The 25,935-nt window shown below is 37.5% G+C and overlaps 1 long non-coding RNA gene across 5 annotated transcripts in view; it reads left to right on the top strand.

Moving 5' to 3' along the window:
- The first annotated feature begins 1,933 nt into the window (after window positions 1–1,933).
- LOC140600737 (uncharacterized) overlaps window positions 1,934–25,935 on the top strand; it is a 137,051-nt gene continuing 113,049 nt past the window's right edge. For all 5 annotated transcript variants that reach the window (XR_012003904.1, XR_012003903.1, XR_012003900.1 and 2 more), the window contains exons 1-2: window positions 1,934–2,098; window positions 16,071–16,206. This is a non-coding gene — a long non-coding RNA (uncharacterized lncRNA). The remainder of the gene's footprint in view (window positions 2,099–16,070; window positions 16,207–25,935) is intronic.

Raw genomic sequence — 25,935 nt, 5'->3', positions numbered from 1 at the left:
TGATTATAAAAGTAGGATAAAATATATGTTTTCCATTTTATATTATAGAAATATAATATGGGAATATCCATATAGATATGGATATTTGTTGTAATGTGCCGTTTTTCTTGCTTTGTTTGTTGTTTGGTTGTTTTTGTTGTTGTTGTTGATTTTGTTGTCTCTATAGTAATGTACTGCACAGGTTTAGGTTTTTTTGTATAACCTATGATTGAAGAGTGATACTAAATTTGAAATTCTGGGATGTCTGTGTGGTTCAGCAGTTGAGTGTCTGTCTTTGGCTCAGGGCGTAATTCTGGAGTCCCGGAATCAAGTTCCACGTCGGGCTCCATTCATGGAACCTGCTTCTTCCTCTGCCTATGTCTCTACCTCTCTCTCTCTCTCTCTCTCTCTCTCTCTCTCTCTCTGTGTCTCTCATGAATAAAAAAAAATAAAATCTTTTTAAAAAATTTGAAATTCCTTTTTACTTTATGAAATTCATATACATAGTAAATATCAAGGATTAGATACACTGGGAAAATTGAAAAAATAATCTTGTTCTGATTATATTAATATTTTCTCTTTGTAGAACACTTGAAAATATGTAATAAGAGAAATACACCTGTAATGTTTCTTATCTATTTTATTTTTTATTTAATTTATTTTTTATTTTTTTAAGATTTTATTTATTTATTCATGAGAGACACAGGGAGAGAGAGAGGCACAGACACAGGCAGAGGGAGAAGCAGGCTCCATGCAGGGAGCCTGACATGGAACTTGATCCTGGGTCTCCAGGATCACATCCTGGGCCGAAGGCGGTGCTAAACTGCTGAGCCACACGGCTGCCCTGTTTCTCATCTATTTTATATTTTTTGGAAACACCTTTTAAAAATCAGTGTTGGGATTTTGTTGTAGTACAATTTTGTTGCCTTTAAAAAAAATTATTTCAACATAAATGTCTTTCATTTTTATTAAAAAAAATTTAGAAAACATTTTAATGGAGACTTACTATTTTTTTTCTTTATTGTTTTGGATTTTGTCCTGCTCTAATGTTAAAGTGAGGATGTTGGTACATAACTGTTTGTATCACTGATTATTTTCTTTCGATATATTTTTGAAAGTTCAGTTACTTGATCTAAAGGTCGAAACATTTTTTTAGACCTGAGATATTTGTTGCCCATACTGTACAATGGAAGCCTCCACTCCCTGTGTTCATTGTTTTGGCCAGAGAGACCCTCCTGGTCTTTTTTTGCCCTCCTGTCTCCACTTACTTCTTCCCTTAGGGATAGACATGATTTATCTAATGGGTGAGTTTGGAAGCAGGCAATTTGGTTCAGCTCTTCCTAGATTCAATTTCTCTCAGATGTGGCTACCCACAAACAGAGTTTGTCTGGGTCTTCTCTTTGCTGTGTGGTCAGATTACCAGGACAACTTGGTTGGCTGTGCATGCCTACAGTTGTCCACTCTGCTTATGGGTAAGTTGAAGTCTGGAGGAAATATTATTAGATAGTTCACCATGACTATCCATCTCATTCACCTCCTCCTATCTAGTTATATTAAATAACACATCCGATTTGGGTCTTCATCTCTCTGACAGCCGTGTCTGACTCTCAACTAGTCCCCAAACTGAAATTGAGGAGTGAGGTGTACTTATCAGAAGTTAAAACTCCAAATATAAACTCATTGGGCAGGAATAACAGAGCCCTAGTTAGGGGGACTGGCATTTAGAATGCAAAATAACACAAGGAGAATGAGATTTCGCATCCTGGTAGACTTGATGTAAGGCAGGTCAGCTTCGTTTGCATAGGTCTTGCAGCTTGTGGCCTCTTAAGCTGGCAGTTGGCAGGATGCATATTGTATAGCTGGGATTATTCATTGTGATGGGCCAGGCAAGCTCTGGTGAACATGAATTGTGTGGTGTCCTCTGTTGTGTCACCTAGGTGTGATCTTACAAAGGTCTGGTTTAGGTGAGTTGGGAATTCAGTTGCTAGGAGAAAAGGTCTCTTAGTTCTTGTTAAAAATAATTTTAGAGCCAATATATAGGCTTTTAAACTATTTTTGAGTGAAAGCATTTTTTTTTTCTATCTTTACATTGGAAAGGCCTGGCCTGAACACTTCAAAGGTGGGTAAGTTCCATGAGGAATAGACAGGTTCTGTTTACTCTGATGTACTGGTGTTGACTTCCAGAGATAAAACACATTTTGCCTTACTTTTTCACTTCCCAACCCTCTCCTGCCTCTCCTTAGTAGATGGCAAGTCTAACATCCCAATTCTGGAGCTTTACTCTAGGTTCATGGACATTTCAATGTCCAAGCTATGAGAAAGTATTTCATCTGTTTCATTTTATTCTATGGGGCAGATCTAGTTTTGAGGGGAGTCTGAAACTTGAGAAAGAATACAAAATTATGAATACAAAATTAGGTATAAAAGTAAATATTTGTTAAGAATGTGAAACATAATCATAACACATTACTGGAGACCTGGATATTCAGGTTTCTTTTCTTGAAATCTCTTTGCCAATTTATTAAAATGCTTCTCTAGAAATGTTTCTTCATAGTGATCTTGCTTGTTCTCTCCTGCTAGAGGACTCTGTGGTACCCAGGACTCATATTGACAGACTTTGATGCTCAAACTTTATTAAGATTCATCATACTAAATTAGTTTTCTATTACTACATAATAATTTATCACAAATTTAGTGGCTTTAAACAAGACCCAGTAAACATTCACACTGTGAATATGTGCTATTCATCAGAACTACCTTCTTCAGGAACTATCCATCTAAGCTCCTTAATTATCTAAGAATATTTTCCTCTTCCAAAAGGATATTAGCACACCTCAGGGAGATCATTTTCCCCACTCAGAATTCTGAAAGTTCTCATAACCAGAAAGCTTAGTCTAACACAGAACAAAAGCACCCATTTCATGGGGTGCTATAGGCTGAATCATGTCCCCTTCTCCATTCATACATTGAAAACCCTACCTCGAGCACCTCGGGATGTGAGACACGGGCTGTATTTGGGGAAAGGGCCTTTAGGGAGGTAATTAATATAAAAGGAGGTCATGCAGGTGGGCTCTAACCCAAAATGACCAGTGTCCTTGTAAAAAGAGGAGATTAGGACACAGACATAGAGGGAAGACGATGCGAAGACACAGGTGAAAGATAATCTACAAGCCAAGGAGAGACCTCAAAAAGAGCCAATATACTCCTAACAGCTTGATCTCAGATGTTTAACCTCTGGAACTGTGAGAAAATAAATTTCTGGTGTTCAAGCCCCCTGGGTCTGTGAGACGTTGTTATAGCTGCCCTAACAAACTAATATAGTGGGATAGATGCAAAAGGAGGGGCCTTTGCTTTACAGTGTGATTGCCTGGTAAATGGGGTAGCTTCCAAGATTGCAAGCAGGAGGGAGGAATGGTTATTCTTGAGTGCCAGGAGCCTGTAGAGCAATGTATCCTGAGGAGCCCTTTCTGAAGAACTGAGTCGGTTCCTTGTGGCCTTTTCTCAGTGACTGCTCCTTTCTTGTCTTCTGTCTTGCACTTTCTTGACTTGCATTCCAATCTGTTGCAAATTCATTGTAACCATCCCTCCTGACACTTTTTCAGATATCATTCCTGCTAGGGGTAACCACTGACTACAGGAGGTGGCTGTTTTTTGTTTTTTTGTTTTTTTAACTGTGCCACCTACTGATCTCTTCTCTGTAAATTCATGCTCAATCACCTGCTACTCAGTGAAATGCTGAACTGTTCAAATAAATATTGCTGGGAGAACTAAGATCAATGATGTAAGCCTGTGTGTTCACAGTCACCTCCAAAAGAGTGGGGAGGTCCTGTCCTGGTCCCAGCTCTGCTGTCACTATCCCTGACATCCACTGCTTTCCTATCTCCCCATCCTGATCCCTAGATGAGTTAGACACTTCTGTTTTGGAATTCCCATAGAATTAACCCTGTGCTGCACTCTAACCTACTCCTTAGTACATTACAGTGTGAATGTTTACTTGAATATGTCCTTTAACAGCCTGTGAGGTCCTTTAACTGTAGGCTATATCTGATTCATCTTTGCATCACCAGGGGCTATCACAATGCCTGTCATAAAGTAGGTGCCAAATAATTGAGACTTAAGGTAGCTCTTCAGCTGAAAGAAAAATAATTTTTATGAAGCATTGACCAAGAGCAGTTTCCTATAGGCTTTGTTCTTTATATGTTTTCCTGTTAATTATTTCTATCCAAAAACATGGGTTGAGTGCCTTTCCTGCACCAAGAACTGTGTTGAGTTTTAGGAATAAAATGATGAATTGGATCAGAGCTTCCAGTCCCTCAGAGAGAAGACAGGTGCACACATGACTGTTGCACAGTCATATATACTAAATTAGTTTTCTATTGCTACATATTAATTTACTACAAATTTAGTGGCTTAAAACAAGACCCACTTTTTATATCATATTTCCCATGGGTCAGTAGGGTGGGTACCCTTAGCCAAGTCCTCTGCTCAGAATCTTAGAAGCTGCAGTCAAGGCGTTGGCTGGAATGATAGTCGCTATCTGAGGTTGCGAGTGCTCTTTCATGCTCACATGATTTTTGGCAGAATTAATTTCCTTGCAGCTGTAGAACTCACAGTGGCTCTTTCAAACTCAGCAGAAGAAACTCTGAACTTTCTTTCCAGTTTTATTTAAAGAGCTAATCTGATTAGATCAGGCAAAATCTTGATTTTGATTGATTCATAGTCAACTGGTTAAAAGTCCTTAATTATATCTGCAAAAATTCCTTTACTTTTGGAATCCATCATATGCAAAAGTCCTGCCCAAACTCAAGGGGAAGGGATTGCACATATCCCATGGGGTTAGAATCTTGGAGGACTACATTAGATTTCAGCCTACCATAATATGATATGATTCCTTGATTACTATTCAGCACTAAAGGCTATGCACAAAGCTTTGATGTGTAGTTTCTGCTATACTCAAACTTAAAACAGTGTGAAAACAAAAAGATGGCAATGCAATAAACGATGCCATAGGAGTAATGCAGAGAATCATGTGTGCCAGGAGTTCGAAGGAGCTCCTTGTGGCTAGAGTAAGGCTTCTTGGAGAACATAAAAAGCAACTAAGCCTTTAAAGATGAGCTGAATTTAAACTGTCAAAAGGAATACTTGCGCTGTCAGTGCATACAAACCTTTATTTTACTTCATGTTGTCTACTTTATATATTTTCACTGAATTAAATTAAATGTTGCCAAATAACAATTTTGATTAATTGCCTGCGGCACCCCTATCTCTCTATTGTAGTCTCTTTAACTCATTACTTGTTTTGGAGGGTTCTATTTAGAGAATAGGTAGCAAGATAGAGAGAGAAGTATATATAGAGACAGCCACTTTCCATTCTGCCTTTAAGTCATGGGGCAAGCTGGTCATTTCCTCTTTCCAGCTTGAAATGGCTTTATTTGTAATTGAACACTCAGGTAGAATAATTTATAAAGTCTTTTTCCTGACTCACTTCCTCACCTAGATTTCTTTAACATCCCAGAATAAGATAGGCCTCCTTTTTTATACATTTCTATAGTATTTACACCTCTACTTCATAACCTTCATCTCATAATTACTTGTCAAAAGTTCATCCCTGCTAGACTCTACAGTATGGAATATATCTTGTTTACTACTATATCCCAATGTCTGGCACAGTGCTTGATATGTAATAGGTGCTTAATAATTACTTGTTGACCAAGTGAGCAATCATGTATGATCCTGCCAAATGAATATACTTTTTCTTTTTAAAAATATTTTATTTATTTGACAGAGAGAAAGATAGCACAAGCAGGGAGAGTGCAGGCAGAGGGAGGGGGAGAAGCAGGCTTAGCCTGATGGGGGACTCAATCTCAGGACCCTGGGATCATGACCTGAGCCAAAGGCAGATACTTAACTGACTGAGCTGCCCAAATGTACTCTTATTTCTATATACCAGTCAATATTTAAAATAATCAGGCAGTTATGAGGCATTTTTAACATTATGTGATTTTAACCAGTTAATAAACCCTGCCTATTTGATTATAAAGATTTTGGTCTTGTTTTCTTCGATAGGCTGGACAGAGCTAATGGTGGCCTGGTCTGTGGAATATGCTGGAACAAGAGGTCTTGGGACCATGTGGACTCTCTAAAAGATGCTCATTCCCAGTTCTATGTATTTATAATCCTATTATAAAAAGAGCAGTATTGTTGAGAGAAACCAAGGTTGAACTTAGAAAAGTGGCCGTAAATGACAAATTCAGTAGGTAATGTAGGGATGAAAATGGGCAGCAAGTCTAGTAGACAGAACTTGGAAGGCAGTGTGGAGTCAGCAGCAAGAAACGGGTCTGACAAAATGGTTTTGAATTAAAGCTGTGAACAAAAAGAATGTGCAGCCTTTCCTGTTTTATGTTATACCTGGTGCACCTGTAGGCAGAGGGGGAAGTGTGGAATTGGTAGCCCAAGGAATTACATAGATAAGAGGTTTTTATGCCTAAGTGGATTTATAGGATACTGTTCTCTGATATTTACAGTACACATAATCAGATAATACCCATAATCAGATAATTCACTTGAAATTCTGTTTTATTTTGAAACTATTGCATTTTTCCATGGATCCAATGTTATATGAAGGTTGATTAGATTTTCAAGACAATTCAAGAATACAAATGTGTATTTTATAAGAATTTATAGAAGTGTTTATATGGCTTGTTTTTTTGGGAATCAAACATTTTATCTTTTCAGATTACTTTATAGGAAATAGTTCTGATATATGTATTATGGTTACTAGTTTCTTAGTCATAAATAACTGAAATACTTCTGTAAGTTACCACTGTTTTGCTTAACATTACAGGTTGTTTTTTTAATTTCTTCACTTCATGGGAGTAAGTGCATTAATTTCCATTTTAAGCCTTCATTGGATATTAAAATTAGAATAACTTGTTCAAATCCTGTAGTTTTTATCTTGAATAAACATTGCTAAACTTTATTGAACAACTTGAGTTAGTTTTGGAAAGTCATCAAAATCTTTTCCTTCCTCATTTATTCCTTCAGATCCAAATTTATTTTCATTTTTTTCCTTGATGAAGTTACTTCATTAGGCATTTCTTTGCCCAGCTATACAAGTTAATTTTTTTGTGTGTGGTGGCTTATTTTATTTAATTAATTAATTAAAATTTTTAAAAGATTTTCTTTCTCTCTCTTTTTTAAAGATTTTATCTATTTATTTGAGAGAGAGAGAGAGAGAGAGAAAGAGAGGGAGAGAAAAAGAGAGAGGAAGAACAGGGGAAGGGGCAGAGGGAGAGGGAGAAAGAGTATCTCAAGAAGACTCCAACTGAGTGTGGAGCCCGACATGGGGCTTGATCTTATGACACTGTGGGCTCACACCTGAGCCAAAATCAAGAGTTGGGCACTTAACCAACTGAACAGTACTCATTGTATGCTTTCATATAAGAGCATTGTATACATGTGTGGTATAAATTTGGCTCCATATGAAATTATTACCAGCCTCTTTCAGTTTTAGGGCATGGAGAACCCTTTGAGGTTAATAACCCATCTCAACCTACAGTCATGGAAAATGTGTCTAGAAAAGGTGAACAGTGTGTCCAAAATGACATGACAAGTCAAAGCTGAGACATAACCAGAATTCTGATGGTTTAATTCCTGTTCAACAACTTTTTTGATATACCATGCTACCTTGCCCATAGCATTTGTTTTCATTTGGAGTTCTAGTCTAGAATGCTTTCCTATATCCAAAAATGTATCTTATATATAATTTTAAGTATATTTAATGATTTAAAAATAGTCAACTAAATATTCCAAAAGTCTTAGAAGAACCTCTCAATTGAAAGGGGGATAAGATCATGTATTTCCTCTCAAACTTTAATTGAATAATTTGTAGTGATGTTAAGGAGCACTAAATATTGAGGCAAAGGATACTGAGACGATTAGCAGCACAAAACTTGTTTCTACAGCCTCCCACCCTACACAAACAGAGAAGTTCATGACCACATTGTTTAATTGTTTATACTCCTAGAGGAAAAAATAAATACACAATGAGACATAGCCATGCCAAGTTGTAGAACATGATATTATGGAGCTTAGGGAGCCAGAAAATGTAGTGTTGTAAGTCTAGGTGCTTGCACACCTTAGAGTTTACTGATTTTAATCATTCATTCAAAAAGCATTTACTGAGTTCTTAGGGTCAGACACACAGGGATGAAAGATGTGATCCTGTCCTCCAGATGCTCATAATTTGAGGTATGAAAGGAGAGATGACAGGGAGAAGGTTGGAAGAGACAATCTGAAAATAACCAGGCCCTTTCTGGAGTGAGAGAAAGAGTTGGCACCATTAATGTGATTATTCCCCCTTGTTATGCTTCCACTCATTAGAATTGATTGTCCCTGTTCCATTTTTCCATTTGCTGCCCACTGTCTTTGTTGTTCTCTGATTCTTTTTTTTTTTTTAAGAACACATTCTTTTTTTTTTTTTTAAAGATTTTATTTATTTATTCATGAGAGACACACACAGAGAAAGAAGGAGAGGTAGAGACACAGGCAGAGGGAGAAGCAGGCTCCATGCAGGGAGCCTGACGTAGAACTCAATCCTGGGTCCCCAGGATCACAACCTGGGCCAAAGGTGGCTCTAAACCGCTGAGCCACCCGGGCTGCCCCATTCTCTGATTATTTCAATGCTTGCCCACCTTGTTGTAGCTGTGAACTATTTATTTTAATTGTTCTTTGGAAGAACTTGAGCTACTGGGCTGAGAACCCTCATGTTTTCCAAGGAAAGTACTGTAAAAATTGCATGTAAACGAGAATTATTGTTTTAGACAAGCTCATGCAAGACAAATCATCCATGCTACCAGTATCTGACAAAGCCCTATCACTAACCATCCATCTCCTTCATATTTGAGGCTGAAGTACTTTGCTTACCTCATGCTTTGCCTTCCCTCATCATTTTCTAACATTCCTAGTTCTTGCCAAATATTTTTTGGTGAAAGGTTGCCTAGGTTTCTACCTCGTCTGTGATGATGTTGTTAAGTATTCTGAGATTTGTATTGAGTACTGAAGCTCTATGATGGGGTTGTTTGATACTTGTATATTTGTTCATCTTTTCTTAATATTTTTAAAGATTTTATTTATTTACTCATGAGAGACACAGAAAGAGAGAGAGAGAGAGAGGCAGAGACACAGGCAGAGGGAGAAGCAGGCTCCTTGCAGGGAGCCTGATGTGGGACTCGATCTTGGGTCTCCAGGATCACGCCCTGGACTGAAGGCGGTGCTAAACGGCTGAGCCACCCCATCTGCCCTTGTTCATCTTTTCTTAAAGAGTTTATTGTTAATGCAACTGCTACATAGACCTGGAATGACTGGTTAAAGTGTTGAGGTCAGTCATTGAACCGTGAACAGTTTGTCTTTAGTGAAATATAATTTCTTTATGATGGCAGTGGGGGATGAAGGAGAAAGGCTAGAGTTCTAGAGGTCAGAGCTAAGTAAGAGACAGTAGCCCACTTTTCTCTATGTACCTGGTACTCTGCTGAGCATTTTAACATGGACTATACCATATAATCTTCATAGGAAGGCTGTGGAGCACACTCTGTATTCCCATTTCACAGATAAGGATACCACTGAGGCTTAAAGTAAATGCTTTGCTTGTCACATATCCATTCAGTGCCAGGGTAAAGTTTGAACCCAGGTCAGTCTGTTTCTAAGCCTTGAGTTCCTAATCATTGTGTTAAACTTAGTTTTTCCTTTATTTCATTGGATCTCACTTTTTTTTTCCCATTTAATGAGTTTTATGTCTGTCTCCTCTCTCTTCATCTAAACCATGGGTGACTTAGTGTACATTTCAAACCTACACCTAGTAAAAAGGATCATAAATTATTCACAGGATTGAGCAACCCAGTATTAATTTAATTTAATTTAATTTTTTTAAAAATTTTTATTTATTTATGATAGTCACACAGAGAGAGGCAGAGACATAGGCAGAGGGAGAAGCAGGCTCCATGCACCGGGAGCCCGACGTGGGATTCAATCCCGGGTCTCCAGGATTGTGCCCTGGGGCAAAGGCAGGCGCTAAACCGCTGCGCTACCCAGGGATCCCCCCAGTATTAATTTTAGATAGAACATTAGGCTATGTGACTTCCCAAACTTCTTCCATCTCTAATAGCCTGTGATTCCAGAGAGGGATCTGGGTCTGAGTCACTGCTGTACCACTTACCAATTACATAATTTCAGACCAGAAACCTTACTTCTTGGGGATTTAATCTCCTTTTCTATAAAATGAGAGTAAAGTGACATATCTTAGAATGATATAGCATTAGTGAAAACACTTAGCACAATGTTTGGAATTTCCTATCTTTATACTTAGACTCCTCAGATGGTTACATTTCTCAGCCCTAACCTAATTTTTAAAGATGAAGTTGATTTCTCAAAATTCCATTGATTTGAAAAATCATGATCATTGCAGTTACAATAAAGTATATCGTTTCATGAAGATAAGACTTTCTCAACCAATGGACAGCTCACAGAATCTCAAAATGGTGAGTGACTCTAGAGATAATATAATCCAATTCCATTAGTTTGCAGATCTCAACACTGACGCACAAAGAGGGAAATGAATTTCCCAAATCACATTGCAAATTGGTGATAAATTCAAGATCAGAACTTATTTCTCCTGATGTAAGACCCAATGTTTTTGCTTCAGAGTTCTAATAAACTCAAGAGGAAGGTTGACATTAGAGATTAGCTACATTGTAAAAAGAGACATTTTATATGCTCTTTATGTCAAAAATTGTCTATATACTAAATATGATTGGCAATAAAGATTTATGTGTGTGTTATGGGGGGTACCTAAACTATAGAATCCAACAGACCTAGATTTAAGACACTGATCTGCTATTTATTAGCTATGTGCCCTCAAATCTTAAACTCTTAAAATCTTAGTTTTCTTATCAGTAAAATGGGGATAATGATCATAACAGTCTAGTAGTGGGGAGGATTAAATGAGATAATATATGTGAAGTACTTAGTAGAATGCCTGGCATATAGTCATCACGTCATAAACAGTAACTTAATGATAATGACATATTATCATTAACTTAATGATAGCAATATTAACATAAAGTCAATGGGAACCACCACAACTGTTCCATCCATAGGTGAATTTATCTCAGTGGAACCAAAAATGCCTAATTTCTTGGGCACTTGAGTGGCTTGGTCAATTAAGCCTCTAACTCTTGGTTTCAGCTCAGGTCATGATCTCATAGGTTGTGGGATGGAGCCCTCCTACTGGGCTCCACCCTCAGCAGGGAGTCTGCTTGAAGATTCTCCCTTATATACTTCCGTCACTCTCTCTAGCTCTCTATCTCAAATAAATTAATAAATCTTTAAGAAAAAAATTGCCTGATTTCTTAGTGAAAGTCAATAGAAGCCAGGACCAACTAGACACACTGTTTTGACTCAGCTAAGCTGTCTTTACCTATAGCTGGCTCCTATCACTGAGTGACTTAGGGAACTCTTTGGACTCTCAGATGCTGTTTAGCCCTGAACAGGTCCATAGAATGGGCTCTTACTGAATATAAACAAAGAAGAAGTACTTATTGTCACCAGAAAGCCACTTATACTTCTCTTGCCTTTGAGTAAATAAGTATGAGTAAATACATTGTGCTATTAGTCTTTAGGCCGTGGAGGCTTCACAGAAGAGATTAATGTCAGTAATAGTAACACTTTAAATGTTTGAATAAACCTGAAACTAGAGACGGTTCCTTGTTTGTCATGTCTCCTACTTAAAGGACCCTAATGAAATCAAGGATAGAAGAAGATATATACAAATGCCCATTGTTCTTTAAAAGAAAGACCATGACTGAATAAGCTGGTTTTATAGTGTTAAACACCAGAAATTCAACTGAGTAAATCTAATTGACTTTGTTACATCTCTTATGAATCTGTCTGTTCACATCCAGAAAGTAGAGGGAAGCTGGAAGAAGAGTTTTATTTTATTTTTTATTATTTTTAAGAAGATTTTTATTTATTTATTCATGAGAGACAGTGAGAGAGAGGCATAGACATAGGCAGAGAGAGAAGCAGCCTTCCTATAGGGAGCCTGATGCAGGACTTGATCCCAGGACCCCAAGACATGACCTGAGCCAAAGGCACCCCTCGGAAGAGTTTTACAAAATAGAAAGTTTTTATTAAGAAGGAAGGTGGGTCAAGAGTTATTAGCAAAAGCAAAGGATTGTTTCAAGCAAGGTCACTTTAGAGCATAGGGCAGAGGGTCTTATCATGTAGATTACCTCATCAACTTTTAGGTGAGGAGACTGACCATGTGACAGATTACTTCATTAGTGCTGACCAGAAAATTCCTAAATGACCAGTGGTTAAGACTACATTTCTGGAGGAGTCAAAACTACAGTTAGGTTAGGTATTAAGTCCTAGTTTGGTGACTTGTCCTAGCATAAGTGACTCCATCTTGCACCCGTGGTTTTCACCATTAAGAGAAACGCTATCATATTTTTTATGTTTTATTTAAATAAGTAACTACAGTAGTGCATTTTTCTCTCATTAAGAATTTCTCGAATCATAGAAGAGTGGGAGAAATATTAAGTAATCCATTCTTGAATTCAAGGTAAACAATACTTGGCATCTTATAAATGCAGGCTATGCTATTCCAAAATAAAAAAAGTTCTTAAAAATTAATAAATTTCACAGCTCATCTTATGCTAAAGATAATCCAGTATTTTGGGGGTTAGGTTTTATACAAATAACAGCTTTCTGATATCTATTTAGAAATACTCTTTCTGTTTACTTAATATTAACTGTGTTGGTGAGAGAATAGGTTTACTATTACAAAATATTAGTTTTGATTATTTAATCCTAGTGATAATGGAATCTAGAAGGAAGGGAGGATGCACTGAAGAGGAACTTGGGTCACTGCAAATTTTGTAAATTAATTCAATGTGGAATCTTGAAGTCAGTTCCCAAAGTCTAAGTAGATTAGATACTATAGCAGTACATTGTTCACATGTTAATAATGGATATGTAGAAATTTGGCATGTATTTGACCATTAATTTCTTCTGTGGTTGACAATATCTTAAAAGAATCCCTGAATATTATGTGCTAATAATACAATTTTTCACCCTGAGGCATTAAAGCTACAAGTTCAGGGAAAATGAGACAGAAAGAGCGAGAGGGGTGCAGGGGAAAGAGGAGGGAGAGGAAGAGGAAAAGGAGAGACATGGAGGTAAAGATATTGAAAGAGCAAAAGAAGAAGAAGAGCGGGGAGAGGAGGAGAAAGAGAGGAGGAAATATGACAGAGATGGAATAGGATGATGGGTGAAGGGTGGGAGAGAGAGAGAGAGGTATTGAGCAACTGAAAAAAACGCATTAAATGATTATTGACCAATGTTTAGAGCAGCTATTTCTTACTTTAGCTTCTATCCTATAACCCGAAAGTGAAAGCAAATATCCTGTGACTGCTGCATCTCAGAAATAGAAAGAGCTCTGAATTTGTCTAAATTTCCTAAAGAAGGCATGCCTATCCTGAGACATATCCTAGGCCCTTATAAAGCATCAATATATCTGTTCATCTGTCAGCACACATTTCTTTTGTCTGTCTTTCTCTCCAGAACAATGTTCCTACATGTCTATTGTGTCTTAACTGTTTTCATTGCTGTGTAAATATTTCATGATTTGGAATATTTCCACTTGCAATCATGTCATATTTAAGAAATCTGAACAGAGTACACGTTATCTTTGGTTGTGATGAGTTGATTCATTACCGGATACTGGTTAGCCAAAGATAGAAACAATTTTTATACTATTAATCATATTTCCCGTAAACTCTATGGTAGTTGTCAAAAAGGAAAATTATACAAACATTTCATCCCTTACCATCATCTTAATGTTTAAAGAATGTTTCATTATTCTTCAAGGAAGGAGCAGCATAATTTAGGAACAGTGTATGTCTGTTAGTGTGTAGATTTTAAAAAAGAAGTAGATGATATATGTGCGCCCCAAAGGGAAGTCATTTGACCTTAAGAGGGAGAATTATGTTAGATTGGGGTGTTTTTTTAATTTGAAAGTAATCTCCTTACTTATGCATTTTGTCTTATATAAATAATAAGCATGGAATTAGGGAGAAGAGCCTATGAAGGTTGGAATCTGTCTACTAGAACACAGCCAGGTTTTGAGCCTGGCCAATGAACCTCACGCTGATTGTCCTTTTGTCAATTGCACAATTTAATGTTGTAGTTATCACCATTCATTCACCTATCACATATGGGATGTTCACCATAGTCACAAACTATGCTAGGCATTGAGGATATAAAGATAAGATAAATTCACACTCTTCAGAAGCACAGATGTTAAATGAAGATAAACAACAGACTTTTAAACATTGTAAGGCAAAGGGGAGTGCTGGTACCCAGTCCAAACTCCTTATACGAGCTGAGTGATGCTGGACAAAGTACTTTGCCTTTCTGAAATTGATTCCCCATCTAAAAAATGGGGATGACAATGGCAAAACTTCTGAGAAGGTTGTCACTAATGTCAAACAAGAATGAATAACATGTCTTTTAAATGGTAGAGTGCTAAACATATGGGAGTTATGTTAGGAAGGAAATATGGTACAGTGGAATAGACGTGACTTTGGAGTTACTAAACTCAGTTCAAATCTCAACTCCACCATTTAAAATTTTTATGAAATTGAGTTGTCATGAAGGTTAAATTCATTCATTCGTTCGTTCATTCATTCATTCATTCAATCATCCATCCAGGATGGATGTTCTTAAGCACCTACAATGGGACTGACACTGTTTTAGAACTGAGATTGGAAAGCTCTATAAAGGGCCAGATAGTATTTTAGACTTTGTAGACTATAAGGCTTTCATTGCAGCTACTCTACTCTGCTTTTATAATGTCTCCTGCACAGGCTTAAAAAGTGTCTGTGTCCCAACATCTACTTAGGTAACTATATAAGGAAGAAATGTCCACTGGATTAAAATTAATTTTCTAACTATATTTTTTTGGAATCTGCTTTTAAGCCCTCTATGACTTTAAAGAGCTATAGGAATACAAGGTAACCATGGGATCTCAGATTTTGTAACTGTCACATTTTCAAACTGTGGTGGATCTCCTAGGACCACACAGTTTAGCCTTTCCCTTATCCTCCCCTTCCTCCTCAGAGGAATATGAGGCATATAGATACAAAGGAACAGCCAAAAGTCTCCACCCAACCACCGTCCCAGCAAGTTATGTGGACTAAAGAGGACACAGATGCCTTGATTAATCATTGAAATTATAAAATTGTTGCTTTAAGAGTATTTAGATTTCATTCATTCTAAAACCATTTATGGATAGAAAGTTTCCTAGAGAAGTTGATGATCATATCGGCTTTGGGGTTTGGAAATTTGGACATTTTAAAAGTGGAATTAACTTCAATTTGAAAATAAATGACAAAATTCCTTTTAATTTTTATAAAAATAGCATTTTCAGAATCCGATATACAATCATATATTATTATAAACATTAACAATACCAAACACGTGTGTAATGCCTACTATAGTCTGGGCACAGTAAGCCTCCCAGTAGCCCAGGGAAGTGGGCACTATTATTAGTATTGTCATTCTACAGATGACACAACTGAAGAGGAAAGATTAGGAAATTTGCCTGAGAACACAAAGTAGGGAAGTCATAGAGCTAGGATTTGAACCCAGATCTGCTTGCAGAATGAGATGGGCTTTGTGATTTCTACTTCAGCTCTACTAAGGACACATTGAGACAGAGGTTAGACCCTGAGCAGGATTAACATTTGAATAAAGATGGGGATCCCTGGGTGGCTCAGCAGTTTAGCACCTGCCTTCAGCCCAAGCCCAGGGCGCAGTCTGGAGTCCCAGGATCAAGTCCCGCATCTGGCTCCCTGAGTGGAGCCTGCTTCTCCCTCTGCCTGTGTCTCTGCCTCTCTCTCTCTCCATGTATGTCTCTCATGAATAAATAAATAAGTAAATCTTTTAAAAAAACCATTTGAATAAAGAATTGCTTAAATATGTATGTACAATCTAAATATTAGTCATTTTAGGCAAGATTTTTTTTTTTCTAGGTTTCCTAAATGCTGGTCACAAAAAAAGACTGATACCCAAGACATACTTGATGGAAGTAGATTTTGAAGGCTATGATTTGACCACTTGCATGAATATCTACATGACAATGCATTATATGATGGGTGCTACCCAAAGGTATGCCAAGAATTTATCTTTGAGTTCTTAGCTGAAGTTCTCCAGGAGAATCTTGGGGAAAACTGCATGTTTTCTTCTACTTGGTTCATATTGGTACTTTAAAATATGAAAATCTGAAGGTAAGTATGCAATGTCTGGATTCAAGAGGTTCTCCAAACCTACATTATTATTATTATCATTATTATTAATTATTATTATTATTATCTTAAAAAGCAAAATAAGAGAATTGAAAAAATAAGAACAAAGTCCTCACCATGGCCTTTGAAAACCTCCTGATCCTGCCTTGACTAGATTTTGACCTCTTTTTTGTCACTGACCTTGGTCCCCTTCCTCCTGCACTCCAGACTCACTGACCACTTGCTATTCCTTCCTACCCTAGGGCTCTGACATCCTTCCCCCCTGCCCTTCAGGGACTCCATTCCCACCCTTACTTCAGTTTCCTGCTCAATTTTCACCTAATCAGAGCAGCCTTCCCTGACCACCCTCAGTTGGACTGTCCCTACCCATCCCCAAGTCCCTCACTGTGCTTTTCTTGTGCTTCATAACTCTTATTATCAACTGACATTTATTGTGTGCTTATTTGTTTATTGTCTATTTTCATCACTAGAGAGTGAACTTAATGAGAAAAAGGACTTTTTTGGTTCACTGACATGTCCCCATGCTAGAACACTGCCTAGGACCTAATAAATATTTGCCTAATGAATGAAACAGTGATGACACAAGAGGAAGACAAATGCAGAACTTTCCCCTCAGACTTGCTGAGGCTTTGCTAAGAACTGTAATAGTGACCACTGGGTGGCCACAGCTGCCTTCCCCATCCACAATGGGCAACACTCCTTGCAGGGCATACAGTGCCAGAGTTTTGTGAGCTTTGTAAGCTGTTGTTTTTCTGAGAAGAGGGCTTCAGGCGGCTGCTGTTTTAGTTTTGATTTCCCAAAGGAAATAAGTCGTTGAAAGACCTAGGCAGACTACATTTACTAGACTGCTTTTCAATACACTCATTCACACATTGATTTATCAAACATTTACTGAGCACCTATTGTGTCCCAAGCTCTTAAGAAACAAAGATGAATACCCTAGTATCCCTGCTTCTGACAAGCTGGCCCAACCCTATTGGAGGAGCAGGGAAAGAAGTCTCAAAACTTCCCCATTAGCTCTCTGACACAGGGACAGAAAGTCTTGGAGACACAGGACGGGCACCCAGTGCAGGCTTCTGGAGAGATATGACAAAACTGTGAAAGAAACTGAGACTTATCCAGGTGGAGGTGGTGCAAATCTTTCCAGGAAGAGGAAGCAATGCTCAAAAACTCCAATAGCTGAGAGAACTTGGCATGTTTGAAAGTGAAGTGGATGCTTCTTCCCGGAGAGTGAGGTACCAGGTGGGAGAAAAGATGAGGCTGGAGAAAGAGAACTCAATATTGCAAGGAAAAATCAAGCTGGTTTTATAATGCAAATTCCAGAAATGCCTATCTGTAGACCTCTTAGTGGGTTTTCAAGGGAACTAGAACATTCCCTGACAGTAGCATATCATTGTTTCTATGTGGTTCAAGAAACAAAATATACAAAACTTTTAACTCTGGTCATTCCTGCTTTCTGCCTTCATCCTACTAACTTTGGTTTGAACACCTGCTATGTGCTAGGGTACTATGTTAGAATTGCTAGAATACAGAATTCAAATAAATACTTGATGCTAGGGGCACATAATTAAAATACTGTCTATGACAGTCAGTTAATATCCAGGAAAATAGGAATGCAATTAAGATATAAGTACATGACAGCCCAGCTTTGTGGATATGTGAGCTGTATAGTCACAGAGAGTTCCATACTAAGAAGGGCCCCACACTGAGTTTAATGCTCTGCTGTAGCTGTCTTGAAATTCTGAATGATGTTTGATCTCCACACACTTTAGTTTTGCAATGGGCCCTGCAAATTATGTAACTTACCCTTATAACTGAGGTGGAATTGCGAAGTTGATCTAGAGCAACAGTTTGCAACCAATGGCCCATGGTTAAATCCAGCCTACCTCCTATTTTTGTATGGTCTGTGACTGATGAATAGTTTTTACATTTTAAATAGTTGAAAATATATCAAAAGACTAGTGTTTTGTGAGTGTGAAATTGACATGAAATTCAAATCTCAGTGTTCATAAAAATATATTTTGGCACACAGCCATTTTTTTCCATGTTGTCTAGGATGCTTTTGTGGTACAATAGCATAATTGAGTAGTTGCAAGAGAAACTGTATGGTCTGTTAAGCCTAAAATCTTTACTATCTGAACCTTTACAGAGAAAGGGTGCTGACTCATGATCTGGAGGATATTCTACTATTTTAATTATTAGACTTCTTACTTTTATTTGCTTTCCATTTGCTGTTAGAGATACTACTTTATTTTCATTTGCTTTTTAATTCTAACCAGCATTAAGTGTCAAGCTCACTGTAATAGTCCCCAGATCTAGGGTAGTGCCTGACACATAGTAGGCACTTAAAAATACTTAAGAGAAGTTGAATGTTGTGGGATGATTGTTGTGTGTATCTTTTGGTTTTCATTATATTTCATATCCTCAGGTCAGTGATGGTATTAAGAGACAATTTCATTCCCAAAGGAATCCTACAGAGTGCTTGTGTATAGAATTTGCTCATGCTCCATAAATGTTTGTGATGATGAATGAGGGCCCAGTAGTGGCTGTTTAGCATAGTGTTGTTGTTGACTGCTGGACTCTGTTAGAAGCAGACGGTTTGTCAGTAGATAAATTCTTAAAGTATATTTGGAAGCTTCAAGTTGGAAGACTAAAGATAAAAAGCAATTTTTATTCATAAGGCTCAAGGGAAAAACAAATTGCAAAGTATGAGAAATGTTCTCTAGCAACAAATAGAAGAACCTAGTGCATCAAGGAGACTGATGCACACTGAAGAGCAGAATCTTATTTGTGTGCATGTAGCTTCCAAATCTGTATTTTCCAGTCCTGGCTTCAAATTTCTATATTCAATTGTTATTTGATGTTTGTACTGGATGCTGAATAGACAGTTCAAACAGGACAAATCCAAACTGAACTTTCTGATTTTTCCTTCTAAATCTGTTTCTGCCTATCTTCCCTATGCCAGTTAACACCATCCCAACAGTTACTCCAGGTGAAAATGAGGAAGAAGTCTTAATTTTTATCTTTTTCCTCACCACTCCCTTTCCCATCTAATTCACAACCAAGACTTTTCCTTCCACCTGCAAAAAATATCCAACATATCTTCTCCTCATCTTGCATACTGCCTCTTGAACCCCAAATAATCTCCATTGTTTCTCTTCTAGACCACTGCCAACATCTCTTGTTGGCTATTGCTTTTACTACTTTCATCCCCACATATTCCCTACATGGCGACCAGAATTATCTTTTTTATTATGAAATATTTTGAATATACAAAAATTGTGGAGAATAATATAATGGATATTTATCTATCTATCACTCAGTTTTAGAGCTGAACAATGAAAATAAAGGGAAACTTCCTGAATGCCCTGCCCATCATCCCTTTCTCCTTTGCTCTTAAAGTAACCATTATTTTCATTTTAATGAATGTCATTTCTATGAATGCTTGATGTTTTTGCTATATATATATAGCTAAAGAAGATATAGGATTTTTTTGCAATTTTTTTTAACTGTGTGAACTATATTACATTATTTGAATCAAGTAGTATTTTTCTCTCAGATTTGTTTTTGAGATTCACTACCTGGCTCTAGCTTTTAATTTCACTTATGTGTAGTATTACACTATATGGTTGTATCATAAATTTATTTATTCCTTTCTGTGTTGATCAACGTTGAAATTGTTTTTAATTTTTTACTGTATATAAAAACTGTTGTAGTTGACCTTTTTTGGATACTTCCCTATGCACATGTGCAAGGATTTCTTTAGGGTAGTATTTTTTAAACATTTTTTTAATGCAGTAAGACATGCTTTTTACATTATAACCTTTATGTTTTGTATTTCTATGTATTTATATGATTGAAGTTGAAATTTCATAAAATAATACTTACCTTGATTATTTTCTGATAATTTCTGGTTATTTCCTATTCTTTGCCATACTGTGTTACACTATGCTATGTGATTCTAATTTATGAAAGTGTTACTCCTTATCTACAACATTGATTTTATGGTCTATTAATGAGTCAATAATCCCAGTTTGAGAATCATTGTTCTATTTCATACATTAGGAGTAGAATTGTTGAGTATATATGTCTTTAACATCATAGGAGTTGCCAAATGACTCTACAAGGGAGTTGTAATAATTCACAATTCTGTGTGCCCATTCATTCTTGGTATTGTTCAACTTATTTTTAAAAAGATTTTATTTATTTGAAAGAGAGAGAGAGAGCACAAGTCAGGAGAAAGGCAGAGGGAGTAGAAGGACAAGCAGATGCCATGCCGAGCGTGGAGCCCCATGCAGGTTTGGATGTCAGGACCCTGAGATCATGATCTGAGCTGAAGTCAGATGCTAGGACCTTCTCAGACTACAGTCATCTGGGACATTTGAGGATGTGATAGAAAACTTATCTCTGAATCTGCTAGGTTCATTCTGGCTCCTCTTGGAGATTTAGATGACTATGTGTAGTGAGATATTGCTGGAGCTTTCCTAAGGTCCATTGAGGGGCTGCATAGATTCAACAATCTGTACCTTAGGCTTTCCTTCAGTGCTTGGTTAAGGTATAGTTTTAAGCTCTGAGCCTCAATTTCTTCATTTGTAAAATGAGGATAACAATAGTGTCCATGTAATAATATTTGTATAATAGTTTCTTATGTAAGGAAGTTATTTACCTGTGTTATACTTGTACTCTCCATGGTCTTTCTGTAATGTTTGGACTTTCTTTTATTATAGTACTTTTTAGCATTTTAAGTTGCATTTTGTAACTATGTTTTCTCTGATGCCTGGGATTTCTCCTCTTATATGTATGCATCTTTAGAATTTACTGTGTGCTGAGTCAGTATCCTGAGTACAAAGTTTGCTGGGTGTAGACCTGACTAAAGGAAATGCCTAAGACTTAATTGGATGGAAGAGTCACGACTGGAATCTAATCATCTCCTTGCACAAGTGCTCCTCTCTCCCCAACCATCATCCATGGGAGGTCAAGTTCACTTTCCTGGGCAGACTTGAGAGAAGTGGAGCCTTTCCTTTTTGCAGATATCTGAGCCAGGGTCACCACCATAGGCTAGGCCACCAATTGGCATACCATGTGCCTAAAGGTAAATATAGGTGATTGTGTGTCCTGAGATAGATTAACCCATAACCCAGAGTGAGCAAACAGTAGTACTACTAAAGTTCCTTGTCATCTTTAGATCAGTTAAAATAAAAACACTAAAAAATAAATAGAGTGATGACCTGGGATTAGTCTTCTAATTAAAAGTGTTTTAATAGAACTGATAGTTCTGAAGTTTTCTTGCTAGTATGGTTGATGGCTGTCCAGTTCATCTGCATAATTGGCAATAGGCTGCTTGAAGTGAGAATCTCAAGTTTGGTATAAGCAGTGAGTGATGATTGGTATCCTGAACTACGTGTAGGTAGGGCATGGGTTTTCTAACCAGCTGAGGTTCTCAAAGTTTATCAGGATGGATCCCAGAAGGGAGTTTCACACCAAGCAAAGAACAACTTGAATGGGGTAGCTGGTATTGGTAATAATAGGGATGAAATCCTCAACAGCACAAGATTTAGGAAATGGTGGAGTGGAGGGGGTGAAGTTGAATGTGACATGAGCAATGGCACAGAGCATGGAAAGTACAGAGAAAGGCTACTTCTGAAATACTTCAGAGAGTGCCCCTTATCATTGTATCCTGAGTTCTCTGACAATAACAACACTGACCATGTAAGTTTTGAATGCAGAGTAAATAACCTATATAATGCTCAGATGGGGAGGAAGGTAAGAGTTTCCCTATATAACGTATATGCTTTTTGGCAATAGCTTGTCAGCATAGTGCCAGGAAATCCTCAGCTCCCTTTCTAGTTGAGGTTTTACATGTTACTTCATTTAATCTTTAGATAAATCTTACATGGTTAGTGGTTTTATTCTCAGAGTATAGAAAGAGAAACCAAGGCACAGAGTATTTAAATAAGTTGCCCAAGGTCACACAAGGACTCCGTGAAAGAGATGAAATTTGAGTGTGGTTCTGTATGACTCCAATACTGCTGTGCTAACCTTCTACCCTTCTGCTTCTTCACATCCAACAATTGAGCTGTAACCTACTCTCCATTCCTGACAGGTCCTTTGCTTACTTTTTCTCCTGATGTTTCAGTGCTAGCTTTCTGGCTGATGACTCATCTGAAGTGGAACTAATATCTTTTCTAGTCCTACTCTATTGCTTGCTTGCTACATACCCATGACTCCCCATGATCTTAGGGGAGGAAATTCAGTGTTTAACAGTTTTTTTGCTCTTTAAATCTTACCTCTAGTTGCATTTTTAGTATTTTTTCCCAATGGACTTCTCATAATCTGTACTACATCAACATCCAACCACATGCAAGTGCCCAAATGCCCCCTCATTTTCTCTGGCCCATGTCCATGCTTCCCTGGTGCCTAGCTAATTCCCAGAGAGTATTTCAAAACCGTTTTTAGGGAGCCTTGATCGACAGCCTCAGGCTAGGTTTGTGTTCTTTCTTTATATTCCTGTAATACCACATACTTCATTCTGTGAAAAAACGTTTTACTCTCTATTTAAATTTTCCAGTTTTTCATCTGGTTTTCTGATTAGATTGAGAACATATTGAAGGCAGGAACTATGACTAATTCGTTTTGTTGTTCACAGTGCTTAGCATGGGATCTGGTCCATAATAGGCCCATAGTAAATTAATGAAAAGAATAATGAAAGAATAAAAACATAATTTGACTTTAATTTATTCACTTCTTTAACTAAATTTATAAACTACCAGTGATATTCCTAGTCATATGCTAGACATTGAGGATGCTCCACAATGTCATTGTGTCATTGCTCTCTCTCTTTTTTTAAAGATTTATTTAATTATTCATGAGAGACACAGAGGGAGAGGCAGAGACATAGGCAAAGGGAGAGGCAGGCTCCCCACAGGAAGCCCAACGCTCAACCGCTGAGCCACTCAGGTGTCCCCTAGTCATTGCTCTTTAGCAGCTCATACACTAGGCAGAGAAACAGATGTTTAAGTAAATCGTTGTAGCAGTGTGCTATGGGTTAATGTAGATGAATGTGTATTTCTGAGCTGAAAGAAAAATACCTACAAAATCAGGTGAAACTTTTCCTTTGGTAGTACAGAGTACATTGTATTCCAAAGCCCTGAGCACTTTTTTCTGGCACTTGGACATTGGCAAGTTATCACACAGTGGTTGACAACATTGAGTCAATCTTCTTGAGTGCTAATCTTGTTATATGACCTCGGCCAAATTTTTTATTCTCCCTGTGTTTCAGTTTCTTCATTTGTAAAAAATGGGTGATGAATATACTTGTCTATCTCAAAAGATTATTGTGAGGGAAAATGTAGTAGTATATTAGAATAACATCTTACACTCAATTCATGCTAATTTATCAGTATTTTTATTTTAGTGTTTGTGGTCCTCACAATAGAAACTGGCCTTCTCTACTTCTCTGGGGTAGACATTCTCAAAGATACTAGCATTCAGACTGGCAGCTCCAGTTCTCCATCTATGTACATGCCTGTGGTTTAGGGATTTGAGATTGAGGCACTAGAAGTGGAAAAGAGATACAGACTTCTCTTTGGATTGTCTGAGAGAATGTCTTTTTTAATAAGCTGACAAGTTAAAAAAAGTAAACAACAAAGATACTCTAGAATGTGTCGCTGAAAGTACAGGAGAAATTTCCTGACTTCTAGGAGCTGGAGAGGGAGAAGAAATATTTATTCTCTTCAATCTGAGAGCAAAACTGTCATGCTACAATTCAGCTTTTTCAGGTAGATGAGAAAAACAGATTCAAAAGCTTTCCAATGCCTTCAATGTTTAGTGAAAGATGTGAGTCTGATGGAGTCCCCTGGTCCCAGTTTGTAGCCTCATTATGCTTTCTGCTGGAATTTTCGGAATTCTTCTTCTACTCATGGAGTTTGGTGAATACAGTCCTGACTCATCACAGCCAACTTTGCCATGTGTTCCTTTCTGGGAATTTTCACCAACCCCTGAATAAATGGTACAACTCTTACGTTGCAATTTCACAACCACTCATATCATCCCCCCACCATTTTGGAGTCTTGAAATTTGCATTTTTCTGCTCTCCAATCAGTTCCCAAATCTTGAATTATTATATTATTTGTTTTATATCTGCTGAGTTTGCACATATATTTCATTCCAGGGGTGGTGCAATCTGACATAACTAACCTATCTTGCCTGGAGAGAGAAGACTCTTGGTAGCAATCTCCCTCTGGGCTATCCGAATATTTTTAGTTTATTCTTGATTTAGAATCTGTCACTGTGCATGTTGACCCATTATTCTCAGAAAGAAATTTGATATTCTCAAGCAGCCCCAAACACCTTCACTGGCTGCCTCCCCATTTCTCTTTCCCTGTTCTCACCCGGCAGCCTCCAAGGACTAACTCCACACATTTCCCCTACACTTCTTGGCCTAACACTTGCTCTACTCCTCTGTCCTGGCCTCCTCCTGTCCCCCTCCTGGTGACCTCAGGCTGTAAAATGCTACAGTATCTCTGGCTTGAGTTCCTTATCTGGCCCTAAATTCTTTCTTTCTTCCCTCCGCTGAGGAAGAAGGAATGTTCATTTATAATATTTTACTTCTCTTTTTCCTCCAGGCTCCTTTAGATGACATTTTTGCTCATGCTGCCATAAAATTGAAATGTTCTCTTCTCACTTGCCCTAGGAGATGTGGCATTTCCCCAGAAGTAGTTGGGATCTGATTCTTAGGTTGTTGTAGAGGATGAGAAATAGTTTCACCAAAGTTGGTGACGGGCTGTATATCAAAACAGAGAGAAGTGGGAGGCATTAGCTGCTTTGAAGACAGCATCCTCCTTCCAAAATGGAATTTCTGGCACAGTCTTCAAGTTCTTGAGTTTCCTTCTCTCCTTTATTCCCAGGACTGTAGGAAAGAGTGATTTCATATTATTCGGGCTTCTTACCACCACTTTATTGTCCTGCCATGCTTTGTAACATGCTGTAAGTGAAACCTGAATATCACACAGGGCTTCCAGAATCAGGAAATATATTCAATGACTGTTCTAATTCCTCTGAACCAGATATGAAATTATGTTAATAATAGTATCTTTCACTGGGTGTACTTTTATATATTTCCAGAGCACTTTCACACACATTTTGGTTTGCCTTCAAAACCTGGCTTACCTACTTTCTGTCCAGGTGATTGCCTCTGACTGAGTGGTTACAATGTGGTTAGGGAAAGAGTCACTTGCATCTATTAATGTAAAAAATTGAAACCAGCAGAAGTAGGAAACTTTGGTATTTGTATTTGTGTATATATATATATATACATATATATACATATATATATATGTATTTTTATACATATGTATAAAAATATATGTATTTTTAAATTCAGAGATACTAATTCCTGTTGGAAAAAATGTTACGAGAATTAGAGGTTAGATCATAGAAATTGTTTTGCACATAGGTGGCACCGATTAGATGGAGTATTATTATTTTAAGAAGACTTTCATGTGTCCTCATTTAATTCTCACAACCATGTCTTGAGAATCACTGTTGTGACAGAAGCTTTGGATCAGAGAGACATAGGCAGTGACCTTAAATT

The sequence above is a fragment of the Canis lupus genome, chromosome 12, assembly GCF_048164855.1.
Source record: "Canis lupus baileyi chromosome 12, mCanLup2.hap1, whole genome shotgun sequence".
NCBI lineage: Eukaryota > Metazoa > Chordata > Mammalia > Carnivora > Canidae > Canis > Canis lupus.
Note: the sequence above shows the minus strand (reverse complement) of the source record. Positions and strands in the feature narration are given on the sequence as shown.